The sequence below is a fragment of the Talpa europaea genome (genome assembly GCF_964194135.1).
Source record: "Talpa europaea genome assembly, chromosome: 3".
NCBI lineage: Eukaryota > Metazoa > Chordata > Mammalia > Eulipotyphla > Talpidae > Talpa > Talpa europaea.
Window position 1 is genome coordinate 86,978,149 of NC_140069.1, and position 17,422 is coordinate 86,995,570.

Here is a 17,422-nt window from a genome sequence, read left to right on the forward strand (position 1 = left end):
CTAGACATAAGATCTGAAACCATAAAATATATAGAAGGAAATATAGGCAAAACACTACGTGATTTGCACATCAAAGACATCTTTACAGACACATCACCCAAAGCAGTGATAGTGAAGGCAAAGATAAACAGCTGGGACTACATCAAATTAAAGAGCTTTTGCACAGCAAAAGAGACAATAACAAAAACAAAGAGAAACCCCACCAACTGGGAGAACATTTTTGCACCCAACACTAATGATAAAGGACTGATCACAAAAATCTGCAAAGAGCTGATGAGACTCAACAACAACAAAGAAAATAATCCAGTCAAAAAATGGGCAGAAGAGCTTAAAAGAAACTTCTCTGAAGAGGAAATGCAAATGGCCAACAGGCATATGAAAAAATGTTCAACATCACTTGTCATCAGGGAAATGCAAATCAAAACTACCATGAGATACCATCTTACACCAGTGAGAATGGCACATATTAAAAAAACTAGCAACAACAAATGTTGGCGAGGGTGTGGAGAAAAAGGAACACTTCTGCACTGTTGGTGGGAGTGCAAACTGGTCCAACCACTGTGGAAAGCTGTGTGGAGATTTCTTGACCTACTAAACATAGAGCTTCCATATGATCCAGCAATTCCACTCCTAGGTATTTACCCAAAGGACAGAGAAACATCAATTCCAAAGAACACCTGCACCCCTATGTTTATAGCAGCACTGTTTACAATAGCAAATTTTGGAAACAACCCAAATGCCCAAAAATAGATGACTGGATCAAGAAGATGTGGTACATATATACCATGGAATATTACTCAGCATTCAAAAAAGATAAACACATGCAATTTGCTGCAACATGGATGGCGCTGGAAGGGATCATGCTCAGCGAAATAAGCCAAAAAGAAAAAGAAAAATACCGGATGGTCTCACTCATAGCAGGAATCTAGAAAACTTAAATAAGGGACCAGGAAAATGAATAACTATAAGAAAGTGAAAATCAAAATCAACAAAAAACTATGAACCAGAGACACTTTTAGGGGGGCAGGGGCGGGAGGGGAGGGATTGGGGTCAGAATGGGGGGCTGCAATTATATGGGGAATATAACAATAAAATTTATAAAAAAAAAAATTTCAATGTCATTCTTCAAAGAAATAGAGCAATTATTGATGAATTCCGTATGGAATCACCAAAAATCCCAAATAGCCAAAGCTCTCCTGAAAAAAAAAAAAGAAGGGAATGGAGGCATCACACTCCCAGATTTCAAACTATACTACAAAGCCATAATCTTCAAAACTGCATGTTATTGGAACAAGAACAGACACACAGACCAATGGAATCGAATAGAAAATCCAGAAATAAACCCACAGATTTATGGTCAGCTAATATTTGACAAAGGAGCAAAGAATATGCATTGGAGCAAAGAAAGTTTGTTCAATAAATGGTGCTGGGAAAACTGGGTCGCTACATGCAAAAGAATGAAGCTTGACTACTACCTCACACCATACACAAACCAACTCAAAATGGATTAAAGAACTAGACATAAGACCTGAAACCATAAAATACATAGAAGGAAATATAGGCGAAACACTACAGGATATGCACATCAAAGACATCTTTATAGACACATCACCCAAAGCAGTGATTGTGAAGGCAAAGATAAACAGCTGGGACTACATCAAATTAAAGAGCTTCTGCACAGCAAAAGAGACAATAACAAAAACAAAGAGAAACCCCACCATCTGGGAGAACATTTTTGTACACAACACTAATGATAAAGGACTGATCACAAAAATCTGCAAAGAGCCAATGAGACTCAACAACAACAAAGAAAATAATCCAGTCAAAAAATGGGCAGAAGAGCTAAAAAGAAACTTCTCTGAAGAGGAAATGCAAATGGCCAACAGGCATATGAAAAATGTTCACCATCTCTCATAATCAGGGAAATGCAAATCAAAACTACCATGAGATACCATCTTACACCAGTGAGAATGGCACATATTAAAAAAACAAGCAACAACAAATGTTGGCACGGTTGTGGAGAAAAATGAACTCTCCTGCACTGTTGGTGGGATTGCAAACTGATCCAACCACTATGGAGAGCTGTGTGGAGATTTCTTGACCTACTAAACATAGAGCTTCCATATGATCCAGCAATTCCACTTCTAGGTATTTACCCAAATGACACAGAAACATTAACTCCAAAGAGCACCTGCATGCCTATGTTTGTAGCAGCACTGTTCACAATAGCTAAGCTTTGGAATCAACCCAAATGCCCAAAAATAGATGACTGGATCAAGAAGATGTGGTACATATACACCATGGAATATTACTCAGCATTCAAAAAAGATAAACACATGCAATTTGCAACAACATGGATGGCGCTGGAAGGGATCATGCTCAGCAAAATAAGCCAGGAAGAAAAAGAAAAATATTGGATGGTCTCACTCATAGCAGGAATCTAGAAAACTTAAATAAGGGACCAGGAAAATGAATATCTATAAGAAAGTGAAAATCATAATCAACAAACAACTATGAACCAGGGACACTTTATAAGGAGTGGGGGGTGGGGGGGAGGGATTGGGGTCAAAATAAAGGGTTGCAATTGTTTGGGGAATATAAAAATAAAATTAATTAATTAAATAAATAAATAAATAATAAATCTTTAAAAAAAAAAAGACTTAGAACTCAAAAAAAAAAAAATCCAGAAATAAACCCACAGATTTATAGTCAACTAATCTTTGACAAAGGAGCAAAGAATATGCACTGGAGCAAAGAAAGTTTATTCAATAAATGGTGCTGGGAAAACTGGGTCACTACATGCAAAAGAATGAAGCTTGATCACTACCTCACACCTTGCACAAAAAGCAACTCAAAATGGATTAAAAAACTAGACATAAGACCTGAAACCATAAAATACATAGAAGAAAATATAGGTGAAGCACCACATGACATGCACATCAAATTAAAGAGCTGGGACTACATCAAATTAAAGAGCTTCTGCACAGCAAAAGTACAATAACCAAAACAAAGAGAAACCCCACTGACTGGGAGAACATTTTTGTACACAACACTAACAATAAGGACTGATCACAAACATCTACAAAGAGCTGATGAAACTCAACAAAAACAAAGAAAATAATCCAGTCAAAAAATGGGCCGAAGAGTTAAAAAGAAACTTCTCTGAAGAGGAAATGCAAATGGCCAACAGGCATATGAAAAAATGTTCAACATCACTTGTAATCAGGGAAATGCAAATCAAAACTACCATGAGATACCATCTCACACCAGTGAGAATGGCACATATTAAAAAAACTAGCAACAACAAATGTTGGCGAGGGTGTGGAGAAAAAGGAACTCTCCTGCACTGCTGGTGGGAGTGCAAACTGGTCCAGCCACTATGGATTGCTGTGTGGAGATTTCTTGACCTACTAAACATAGACCTTCCATATGATCCAGCAATTCCACTCCTAGGTATTTACCCAAATGACACAAAATCAGTAATTCCAAGGGGCACCTGCACCCCTATGTTTATAGCAGCACTATTTACAATAGCTAAGCTATGGAAACAACCCAAATGCCCAAAAATAGATGACTGGATCAAGAAGATGTGGTACATATACACAATGGAATATTACTCAGCAAGATAAACACATGCAGTTTGCAGCAACATGGATGGAGCTAGAAGGGATCATGCTCAGTGAAATAAGTCAGAAAGAAAAAGAAAAATACCGGAAGGTCTCACTCATAGCAGGAATTTAGAAAACCTAAATAAGAGACCAGGAAAAGGACTAATCAATACAAAGTAAAAATCAAAATCAACAAGCAACTATAAACCAGAGACACACTATGGGGGCGAGGGGCAGGGGGAGGGAGCGGCAGGGAAAGGAAGGACTAGAGTCAAAATAAGGGGGGAGGTGCAATTGTATGGGGAATATAACCAAAATGAAAATGCATACATTGTGCAAAGATGAAAAAAGATGTAAGAATTATGTAAAATAAAATATTAAAATAAAAAAGAATATAATTAATCATCAAAATTCCTAGAAAAGACTGAATTTACCATCTTTTAATTAAATTATTTTTATTGAAGCAATGTTGATTCACATCACTTTATATGGTTAGGGATATAAGCACACACCTGTTCAAATGTGTAATACAACATCATCCCATCACAAAAGCACCTATAATCCTCCATCTATGTCCATTGGCTGCCTCCCACCCTGTGTTCCCTATTCTCCATCATCCCCTTCTGGCAACTTCAGTTCTGTCCTCAGATTTCTAGGATTTCCTTTTTGTCTGTACACTTGCTTTGCTTTTTAATCTTCCATAGATGAGTTATATCATCATTGCAGACAAATTAGCAGAATTTGGTATTTGTTTATTTCCTTCTGAGTTATTTTGTTAGCATAGTCTCCTCCAGTTTCATCCATGTTGTCACTAATGGCAAGAGTTTATCTTTCCTCTGCAGCTCATAGTATTCCGTTGTTTGTATACACCACATATTCCTAATCTATTCATCTGTCTTTGGCACCTAGGTTGTTTCCATAACTTGGCTACTGTTGATACTGTTGCAATAAACACAGGAGCACATATAAATCTTGGAATTAGTGTTTTTGTATCCCTCTGATAGATACCTAAGAGTGGAATAGTATCATATGGTAAATTAACTTTTTAATATTTTGAGAAAACTCCATATTCATTTCCATAGATGAGTCTACATTCCCACCAACAGTGTATGAGAGATACCTTTTCTTACATTCATTAATACTGTTTTGGTTTTGTTTTTTTGCCATTTTGATATTATTCAAATGAATTAGAAATGTACTTAGTGGATATTACATTTGAACTTAAGAATCAAAACAATTATTCAAAATCTGAATATTTATATTCTGATACAATATGCAATTTTAAGCAAGACAGATTTTGCAGGCCCTAAGATAGTATATTTTTGTAAAAAAAAATATAAAAATATTTTTTTAATTAAATAAAATAAAATGAAAACAAAAAAGAATACATTTTAGGTGCCTATTAGTAATAGAATACTACCTTTGGTGTCTAATAGTAATATTACAAAATATGAAATAATATTTTCTATTTATTAGCTCTAAAAATTTTTTGAACAGATAATATTCTAAATATTATTTATATCCTTGTAGTCAGAAGCTTCACAACATCCTTTTTACTAGAGGTTTCTAGAATATGAAAAGCCTCCAAAATTTGAAATGCTGCCATATGGAAAACACACACACACACACACACACACATCACATTGTTTAAGGGCATGTCAGATCAACAAAAAAAAACAAAGCAACTCCATGAACACTTTATGTGCTCTTAATTCACAAGGCAAAAAGCAATTTTTCCAATTTGGGGGCAAGATAGGGAAAGAATGGTTGTTCTGCATTTATTCTTTGGAGTATAAACTAATAACTCAAAAGCAACTAGGTACATAGTAATATTTCAATGGTATATTCAGCACGAAATTTGTTTAGTAAACAGAGTTGATATGCTAAAAGTCAAATTTGCGGGGTAATCAATGAGGCTCTCTGAAGGGATTTTTGTACAAAGTTAAAAACATAAACTTCTCCCTTGGGTTTCTTGCATTAGAGCACTTCACTTTCATAATTTTCAGAAAAGAAACCAAGGCTTTTTGATGCATCAAAGGAAAGCTAGATTTTTTTTCTCTAAAAACTTGCCATTACTGTAGTTTTACCATTTATCTTGTACACCTGCATTCTAATTTGTTGGCCTTCCTGTAATGTATTCATAATTTATGAATATAATTGAGTTTTCTAGCCAGCTATCTAGTAGAGACCAGGCTTTTTTGACTTGCATTTACTGACATTTTGGAAGGGATGATTCTTTTTGTGAGGCATCATCCTGTGCATTATACACTGCTTAGCAGCATATATGCCCTTTCCCCCAATCGCATGGTGACAACCAAAATGTCTCTAGACATTGCCAAAAATGTCTGTTGAATCCTAGATTGAAGCAGGTATTGGAAGATTGTTTTTAAGACTGATTGGCTGTGTAACATTGGACAAATTTAGTGGTTGGTACTGTTAGATGGCTACTTAGTGCCGTATATCTGCAATCACTATTTGTTTTTATAAATTTTCTCTTAAATATATTGATTTTTAATTGTACTAATGTGTCATTGTGATGAATGATACATTAAAATAAAAGAATCAATTAATATATGGTCATACATTTTCAAAGCAAAACAAAATACACAAAATACCCTCTTTAATAAAAGAGGGCCTAGTGGAATTATCAAACATGGAATTTTCAGTAGATACATGTTATTCTGAACTTTACAAACTCTTATAGATGTTGTGAGGTATATTTGTAAACAATCAAAATCCAGCTCTGTGTTATAGCTGAATGGAAATATGTAAAAGATCAGTAGAGTCATTTCTTTAAAACATCTCCAGGGATGAAGAAACATAAGCTAACGTATCCAGTGCATCACAACTTCCCAGGCTCCTTCAACAAATAAAAGAAATCAGTTACTTGTATATTGTGTATCTTTCAACATAGGATAACAAATGTATATTATACATATAATTCTAAACATAACTGATAAGGTAAACATGTTCCTAAAACAACAGAGGCATATATCAATCTAAATACATTTGTGTTTCCTACAACTCATGAAGAATAAAGCATAAGAATTAATAACCACAGTATGATTTTATGTACTTTCCAGTGAAAACCTTGTAGCAACTGCTGCCACCTGTTGGTCATAGACTACAATACATAAGAATGGGGTTCCCACTGCCAGACATTTAGGAATTTGACTAACTGATTATATTTATCGATATTTATCATTTGCAGTATAAGTACACTTTATCAACTTAGCTAATAGGTGTATTACTGCACAACTGCCATATGACTTAATATAAATGGAGCTGTTACAAACACGATTAGAATTTTGAAAGTCAAATCTTGCTTGTAATTATATAGTTTCAAAAAGCAAAGGGGTAAAAAGTAGTATAGTGGGTCATAGAATATTTCTATAATGTTCATTTTAAAGTCGATAATGGTTTTCACAATCTGATCTTGTTAACCCACACAACAATACTAATTCCATGCCAATGCAGGAAATTGTTGTCAAACTATCAACTTAGCTGTGGCAAAAGATATAAGGATGTTATGGTGCAGCGGGTTTAGCGCCACATTGTGAAGCTGTCTGCAGCCTCTGCAGCACAGGTTTGAGTCCCAGCCAGCCAGGCAGATACCCACATGGTGCAGCAGACCTCTCCTGTCTTGCCCGCTGCTCCCCTCAGCAGTGCCTTTGATCCGTCTGCCTTTTCTGCTCCCTGCTCTGTCTCTGGTGAATCCTCTCATCCTCCCGCACCTTTGGCCTATACCCCAGCTCTTGTATAAATAAATAAATCCTTAAAAAATTTTTTAAAAAGATATAAGGGTGTAATCAAATTAGAAATACCAACACCAACTTTATCTCTCAACAAGAGTGTGGATTATGTTACCATAAGAAAATATGCTTCCTATGCAAATAATAGAATAAATATTTTAGTGAGTTACTACAAATCTACTGTCAGAATAAGAATGCTTGTAAAAAGAGCACATAAAAAAGATAAAAGTCAAATAACAGTAAAGTCTGTTTGCATCTCAGAAATAAAATATTTATGATAAATTTACTGATGTTTCAGAAACTACAGGTAGCTCAAATGCAAATGATATTAACCATTGTAATAATACTGCTTTTAAGCTGTACAATTATTTATCCAATAACTATTTTTAAGCAAATAGTCTATATTCTAGATAGGTGTTTGGTTAGGCACCAAAGTCTTTCTTAAGGCATCAGACATGGAAAGGACACTGCTCGTTGAAAAATATGTATATCTAAATGGTTCTCCATTTTAGTTATTGGTTTTTATGACAAATTTTTTCTTTGCCTTTATCCATTAAATAAGCAACTATTAGAAAAATTATAAAAGCACTGGAATCAGTGAGTTGTCTGAATTTCAAAGATTTGCATTGTCCAGAGAGACAGAATGGTAAAAGGCATGAAGAAATAATGACTGACCCAGCTTTTAAAAACAACCACTTACAAACTAAATAAAATCATTCAAATATTTTAACTTTTTGAGGACTACTTTCTCTTAATATCAAAAGCTTTATATGGAGGGAAACTAGATTCAGTGATATTTATGCTCTTTTTCAAAGATAACATTGCACTATTCTCAACTGGTCTCAATATGCTTAAATTATCATGATTAATTATCATACTTTCCATAAATCTAGTGTCTTCCCTCTGCGGTTATTGTCCGACATTAGTCTGGTAGGACTAGTGAGTCTTTATATTTGCATGGTTCAACAATTTGGAAGGCATTCGCTCTAAGTTAATATTGAAATATTCTTTCCTTGCAAACAGTATTCCAATAGCCAGTATCACATACTTGGGGAAAAAAGATGAATTAAAATAGTAGGCAACAACCCAGTGTATAGGTCAAAAGAAGTAAACTTAAGAACCACCAAGTCCGGGGCCTCCCTGGTGGCGCAAGGGGTTAAGACACAACCTATGAGGCTACCCACAGCCATTGCAGCATGAGTTCAATCCCTGGCCAGGGAGCTACCCACATGGAACAGCAGACTACTCCTGGCTCACCCGCTGCTCCCCTCAGCAGTGTATTTTCAGTTGATCTTCCTGTTCTGTTTCCCACTCTGTCTCTGGTGAATCCTCACCCCCCACACCTCTGGCCTGTACCCCAGTTCTTGTATGCATAAATCAATAAATCTTTTAAAAAAAGATTAAAAAAAAAAAGAACCACCAACTCCACATTTATGGTGCATGAGGAAGGGGTAAAGAAAGCTTTCTGAAGGAAACAACTACTCAAAATGAACTTTGAAGGATGTTATAAAAAGGTGACTAGGTCTGTACAGAGAAATAAATGGCATAGGAAAATCTATTATGTCATCAGACACAACAAAAAGACTAAACACAAATGAAAATACAACGAAGAACAGGAAAGACGTTTTTAAAATTATCACACAAAACAAAATATATGGAGATAATGATAAAGGTGATTGGGAAAAAATGATAGATATTGAAGATATCAACTTTATAATACCAATTATATGTATATTTATATAGACATATAAATATATAATACCAATATTATATGTATACAAAACTAATACATATAAATATAATACCAATGTTTTAATAAGAAATTAAATAAATTAAAGAGAAATAAAAAAATTAAATAAAAGAGAAACAAATAAATACCCCAATGTATTATAGACATATATGTTCCTAAAATATGTTTTAAATCTTCATATTAAAACCACCCAGGAAAATTTGGTACACAATGACTAACCTACAGTGTTAAGATTAGTGGCCTTTGAGAATATTCACTGAAAAGAGGGTAACTACAAGATGCTACATCATGCATTCTCTTTTTCTAACAAGAGCATATTGTGTATAGTGGCATTTGGATGGCCTGTGATTTAAGGGAGCTGATGATCACATCTTCTGAAAGAAAATACCTCTTAAACATGTAGCTCTATCCTGCAGGATGGAATATATGTACCATCAACCAGAATGTAATAATATATTCCATAGATTGAAATATATTCAGAAAAAAAAAGGAAACAGTACATATATACTGAATATACCTAATGGCCCTTTCTAAACGTTGTTGCTATTTTCTCAATATAATGTTTTCTAGTGCAGGAATAAAGAGATCTCTCCTCTCTCCCAATATTCTCAAACTAGTTATCTTTTTTCTCACCCAGCCTACCTCTTTGGTTAACTTGGTTTGTTTGCATGCATGCATTTTCCTGAGAAATGCCCATGCTGTTGGGACAGTTGGGTTCTAGCACCAGGTAAACATTAGCCACCAAAATATCAATTACCAAAACCTTGGGAAAACACCATTTTTCTCTTATGTAAATGATCACTCGTATCATCCATAATGTTTCATGCTATTTACAGAGCTAGCATGCTCCTCTGTGAGTGCCCTCTGGAACTTCACCTCTACTAGTAGTTATAGTATAGAGAGAAAAAAAAAATGGAACTTCTAGAATAGAGCTTCATCAGGATGACTTCTAAAACAGATTATTTATCCATAGGACCACTAACAAGTTATTTGATTTCCCAGGCATAGTTTTAGTACTGGAATGACAGCAGAGATAAAAGAAAAAGAAAACTCCAAGAATTCACAGGTCACTTATAGCTTACATTCTAAAAAAAAATAGACAAATAAAATAAAGGGTAAAACAGCCATTTAACTCTTGATAATGAGAAATGCCATAAAGAAAATAAAATAGGGAAATGCTATTAGAGAGTATCTTGGACAAAAGGCTAATTTGGGTAGGGAAATTAGAAATTGAGACAATGACAGTTAAACAAAAACTGAAATATTGAAGAGGACACTTTTGAAAACATGAAGGAGGAGCCTCTCAAGCATACAAAATAGCATATGCAAAGACTCACTGAGTCTACTGCTGAGCTCCTCTATTGAATATTTTACTCAAAATGTTGCATTGTTTATCTTTATGACTTCTGTTTGGAGTATCTCTATGCTTTCCCTGTGCTTGTTGTATTTCTCCTTTTGGTCATTCATTATTCGCCTAATTTCAGCAAGCATCATTAATACTGCTGTTCTGAAGTTTTCTTCCAGTACTTTGGTTAATTCTATTGTGCTAGGAATTTTTCTCAGGTTTTTGTCTTGATCTATTCATTAGTTGGGGTGAGTTATTCTGCCTCCTCCCTCAGTTTAGTACTCTACTTATTTCTAACGATTATGCTAGACTGTTACCCTTCAAAGTATGCTGTGGTTGTCTTGCATTAGAATTTCAGGTTGCAGAGTATTTCCTAGGGTATTGGTCTTAGATGCTGTACTTCCTATTGCTGTATTGGTTGAAACTTCATCAGCAATGAAGGAAGATTTGAATCAAGACCCAGCATGAGTCCATGAACCCAGCTTACAGTGAAGTCTGGGGATGTGAAGGATGTGAAGATTGCCATAGATTGCCATAGATTGCCTTGATGCTACCGTCACTTGAGCTGAGGGAGATATCTTTGATCACAGTGAGGTACAGAGAGGTCAAGGCATACTCTACTGGCGGTGCACTCCCAGAAGCCCCAACCTTCAGTTAACCCTTCAGTTGCAGCCTAGTTCTGAGCTCAGCAGGTTTTGCTATCAGTGTCTTTTCCTTGTGATTCAATCATAAGCAGTGTCCAGGAGGTTGTGGGCTTGAACTGCAAGTAGGCACCACTAGAAATAGCTAGACTCTCTAGATGCCTTCCAAGCCCAGATGAGGCAGAGGCTAGTGCTTCTCAGTACCTGCAAGCTACCCCTTAATAGCCCAAGGTGCATTAGCTCCACCCCAGCCAGCAGTCAGTGTTCTGTATGGTAGTTGGCACCTGCCTCTCTGCAGGGGGTTAGGAGCAGAGAAAAGCCCTGGAGTCCATGAAGGGTGGAGTAAATTTCAATCCCTGTGCCCATATATTATTCCTGGCAGGATAATTTGTCAGGTTTTTCTCACCTTTTTTGGTAGTCTCTGTCTCATTTCTGTATGGAGAGACTGATCATCAAGTTCTCGTCCAAGTGCAATTGTTCCCTCTCTGATGCTGGTCTACTGCATCCCTGGAGGAAGAAATTACTCCAAGCTGCTGCTAGTCCACTCTCTTACATCAAGTGTCCCCTAGAGTTATGTTTGTTGTGATTTGTTAGATTGCTTGCTCTAATTATTTATATTACACATGCGAGAGAAACTTTGATAATTGCCTTTAACTTTCTCACATTTCACTTATCATATCCCCTCAAGTTCATCTATGTTCTAGAAAAAGGCAAATTTTCATCTTTTTTAATTAGTTGAATATATATACCACTTCTTTATCCACACATCCATCAGTGAGTATTTAGGCTGTTTTCATCTCTTAACTATTATGAATAATGCTGCTATGGATTCGTGCTTTCATATTCTTCAAATTTCTAAGAGCACTATTGCTGGTCATATGGTATTTACATTTATAGAATTCTAAGGACTCCCCATACCATTTTCCATAAGGGCTGCACCAATTTACATTCCTATCGTCCATTTTTTATTTTGTTTCTCTTGCCATTGGAAATGAATTCACAAAGACAGTTCTAAGGCCAAGGTTAAAGAACTAACTAAAATATAGGCATATAGAGCTAATTATATATATTTTAGACTATATTTTAGAACTAACTAAAATATAGGCATATTTTCTTCTATGTACTTAATGATTTCAGGGCATATAGTCCAGTCTTTTATACATTTCTTTATTATTTTTGAGGTAATGTTTATTCACATTGTTGCTTGGGTTTGGGTAATATAGGATGCCCCCCAAATTTCTGTGATGTTACCATAGATTTCCCACCACCAAGCACCCATAGTCCACCACCAGAGTTTATTATGCTCCCATCCTGCCTTGTGCTCCTCTCCCCTCTCTGAAAGTCTCAGTTCTACAGCCTGCTTTCAAGGAGTAGTTTTTGAGTATGGTTTTATCTGTCCCTTTGTATTGTTTCTCCATATGCCAAATATAAGTGATACCATCTGGTAACCTTCTTTCCTCTTCTGACTTATTGTACTTAGCATTAATGCTTCCATTTCCATTTCTGTTTCCACAAATGGCATGAGTTTATCTTCTTTGATTGCTGAGGACTATTCTATTGTATGTAAATGCCATGTCTTCTCGATCCACTTGTCTTTTGGGGGGCACTTAGGTTGTTTTCATAGTTTGACTATTGCAAATAGTGCTACAATAAGTATGGAAGTTCAAGTTTCCCTCTGAATTAGTGTATTTGTGTTCTACAGGTAGGTAACTAGAAGTATATACCTGAGCAGATATCCAGATACTGAGTAATATTGTAGTTCCATTTTCAATCTTGAGAAAACTCCTCACTGCTTTCCATAGGAACTGGACCAGTCTACATTCCCACCAACAGTGCAAAAGGGTTCCCTTTTTCTCCACATCCTCACCATCAGTTGTTATTTTTTTATTATTACTATTTTTATTTTATATATTTTTACATCATTTTTCATTTTTGCACAATGTATGCATTTTCATCTTAGTTATATTCCCCATACAATTCCTAGCCCCCCTTGTTTTGATCCTATTCCCTCTTCTATTCCCCTGTAGTGTGTCTCTGGCTTATAGTTGCTTGTTGATTTTGATTTTTACTTTATTATAATTAGTCTTTTTCCTGGTCCCTTATTTAGGTTTTCTAAATTCCTGCTATGAGTGAGACCATCTGGTATTTTTCTTTTTCTTTCCAGCTTATTTCGCTGAGCATGATCCCTCCCAGCTCGAAAAGGTCACAGAAACATTAATTCAAAAGGGCATCTGCACCCCTATGTTTATAGAAGCACTATTTAGAATAGCTAAGCTATGCAAACAACCCAAATGCCCCAAAATAAAAGACTGGATTAAGAAGACATGGTACATATACACAATGGAATATTACTCAGCAATCAAAAAAGATAAATTCATGCAATTTGCAGCAACATGGATGGAGCAGTTGTTATTTTTGATCTTTTTTATATGGGCTATTTTCACAGAAATGGGGTGGTACTCACTGAAATTTTGATTTGCATTTTTGATCCATTTTGAATTAGTTTTTGTGTATGGTATAAGATAGTGTTTAAGTTTCATTCTCTTCCATGTTGTTGTTCAGTTTTCCCAACCCATTTGCTGAAGAGACCTTCCCTTCCCCAATATATGTTATTAGCTCCTTTATTTAAAATTAGTCATCCGTATATGCAGACAGCAAACAGACACATGAAATGGTGATCATTATCACTTATCATTAGGAGGATATAAATCAAAATCACAAGAGCTATCACCTTGTACCAGCTAAGAAACAAGGATTGGTGAGGATCTAGATAATAGCAAACCCTTGAACTCTCTTGGTATGAATGTATATTGGTATAGTCTCTATGGAAAACAATATGGAGATGTCTCCAAAATTTAAGAATAGAAACACCCTATTCCACTTTTGGGTATATAGTCAAAGAATAGGAAAGCAATAATTCAAAAAAATATGTATGCATCCTTATGTTCATAGCAGCATTATTCACTATAACCAATATATGGAAACAACCTAAGTGCCCAGATGAGGACAGATAAGGACAGATGAGTAGATACAGAAGATGTGATACACAAACAAACACACACACACACAAAAAACAATGCATAATAAATACTACTCAGATAAAGATAGCCAATTGTACAGTAGTGTTGGGAAACTAGACTTTTGGTGAAGATCACAACGTAGCATATACAGATGTCAAATTATAATGCTATACACCTGAAACTATATAATGTTAAAAACCATACATCTTATTAATGAATTTGAAACAAATGATTTTATTAACTAGATTCCATTAGAAACACTTTGGTGATTTCCTTGTAGGGTCAAAATGATTGTTCATGTGCTAAGCTACCTCTCAGATAGGGAAAACAATGAACACAAATCTACAATGCTTTCTAATGAAAAATATATTCCTCAAACATTTAAAAATAAACATATCAAAACTTATTAGAGTTTTGCTGATTCTATGATCTTTCAAAAATAACTTCTTTAATTCTAATGGAAAGAGTCTGACCAAAAAGTTAAAAGTTAAACAACTATTAAGAAATGAAAGTTATCTTTCTCCTTGACTGAATTTAAATTTTTGCATACTATTTGCTGTATTATACAGATGCTTGAACACAAAATTCAGCCAAGAAAAAGAAGGCTTTAAGTTCCGAATTCAAACTTTTTCAGAAAATTAAATATTAGAGGAAAAAGAGATGGAAATTAAAGCTAATTCATACCCCCATGGAGGAAAAAATTGAAGCAATAGGGGAGTTTTATATAATTTTACATATGCATCCACTGATTATTATATCGTTCCCTTCAGTATTTCAACATGAGCTTGAAGTAAGTCAGGAGAATAAAAATTTTTATAAGGATAAATGTTTCATCCATGAGGTAATTCAGATAGAGGATATATTTGCACTTAGAGTTCCAATCACTCCAAAAGCAGTATCACTTCCTTCTACCAAAGACATTAGTCCATGTCAAAGCACATTGGGGAAGGAATTTCTCCCAGGACCCTGATAACACAAGTGCAGGCAAAATAAAAATATCTGTCAGTGGGAACAAATTACCCACAAAACCTGCTCTCAGGGGTGGTCGTGTTTGCACTCTCACTCAGACCCTTTGATACTGTGAAATGACTCACCATCAACAGTGAGAAGAATCAGAGATTGGCAGTACTGTGGAAGTATTGGCTGAGTGCATATCATCACTCTGGCAGCTTCACACAAGCATTTCATCCGGACTCTGTTGCCCAGGTCTCCCATTCTCCCTCCTCATAACAGTCTGCTGCTCAATCCTCCCTGAGGGCACTATTTGTTGGTAAGCCTCTGATGGATGCTTGTTCGAAATATCATGGAGTGTTTGAAGAAGCAATTAATTTTACTTAAAATAGAAACAATATCTGAATTTCATTCAAAGTCAGTTTGATGTGTGTCAGCATGGAATCTATCAAAAAGCTTGTGGAATTCTTTCAGTAGTGTTTCACTAGATCCTATCACATAAGATGCTCACTTTAAAAGTTGACACTTGGCTATTGAAAAATACAATCCCTTTCTTAATACCGAAGTCTAAAAACAGTTCTTTTCTCCATGTTGTTTTTCTTATTTCTTAAGGCTCTCTAAAATTCTAATAACGTCAAAATATATCACACAGCAAAATGCATTGGAATTTCCTTATTTGCAGTTTATATTAGTGAATCCTAGAAATGAACAACAAAATACACACAAAGGTTTGTTATTTTGGTGGTACTGGATTCCCATTATCTACAATGTTCTGTCACTGTTTCAGTAAGTTTACTTTTCCTTTAGACTAAAGATGAACTAAAGCAGTTATAACTCAAATTCTATCTATCTCTGGGTGAAGAGGTCTGGTATTTCTCACAAAGAGTTGATGGAAGTGAAGAAGAAAGTTTTCCATTTCCCTTTAACCTCCTTTGCCACCGTTTTATACTTTCTAACTCTCCCACTCTGACATCTGAAATATGATCTCTGAATCACTATATATGAAGTAAAGAGCATAGATCATTTTTGATAAGACCAGACTTTTTGGCTAGACTCTCCTGAGAAAAGGACAGAAGAGCCCAATTAAAAAAACCACTTGTACATAAAAGAATTATGATACAGCATACAGGTCATTCAATGGGGAAAATGCCCCTTGCCATGACTTCAGTTGGATTGGTCATCATCAATACAGAGGGATATGCTACAAGCCTTTACCAATTCTTCTCTTTCATGATTCTCTTTCTGAGAGAAAATAAACTGCAAACACAGTGTACATATTTGGAGAGGATAAAATTGCCTTATTTTTAAAGTGTGTATTGCAGTATTTTTGAGATTAAAGTTATTGAAAATGTTATACAGAAATAATTTTGCTTATTATGTTTTGACTGACTCTAAATTATATGTGCCACAAAGACAAATGGTACTTAATGCATTCAAAATACCTTGAATGCTTGTTTTAATCTGCAACAGAATTCTATGTGTTGAGTAATTCAGTGTTTTTTCCACATACTAGGGAATAAAGAGCCAGGTTCTGCCCAAATGGAAACTAAGTCCTCACTTGTAATTTGGGAAATTAAGTGGTCTAAGAATCATTTTGAACATTAGAGCAATGTTTCACATAATTTGAAGAATGAATTCAAATGAGAAGAAACAGATATGTGGCTTACGAGGCCCTTTAGTATCTCTAAGTTATTTTATTAAAGAATGATTTATTTTTGGTGTATATTCTGTGAGAGGGAATGTTCTAAGCAATAATAACACAAAGTTAAACTTGCAAATTATTAAAAAATAAATTTTAAAAGACCTTTAACATTCACAAAGCACCTTTAAGTAACAGTACTTTAACTATATCAGTTCATTTAATAAACACGCCACTATGAACTGGTTTCATAGGACAAAGGAAAAGGGCACATCAGAGAAATCTCTTACACATGTATATATAGTAGGTGGCAAAGCTGAGATTTGATTCTTGGTTTCTATGACCCAAAGCCACTGAAAGTTCTATTATATAATTCTGCTGACTACTGCAATGATGATTTAATGGCAGAAATGATCAAAAGATTCTTTGATTATTTACTCCATTACCATATTTAAGGTCACAGGAATGATTGTAGTCAATTATACTTAAAATTCTGAACTAGGAAATAATTTTTAGTATCCAGATAAGATTAAGTTCAGTTGAAAAGAAAAAAAAATCATTTGGCAGAGACTGAACCAAGTAAATATATGTCATAAATCAGTCTAGCATTAGTACAGATGTTCCATAATATTATCAGACACATGCACTCCTTCCATATCACTATTTTGCCATCCTTAGGTATAAGCTTCTCTGAGGTTCAATATTGTTGACACAGT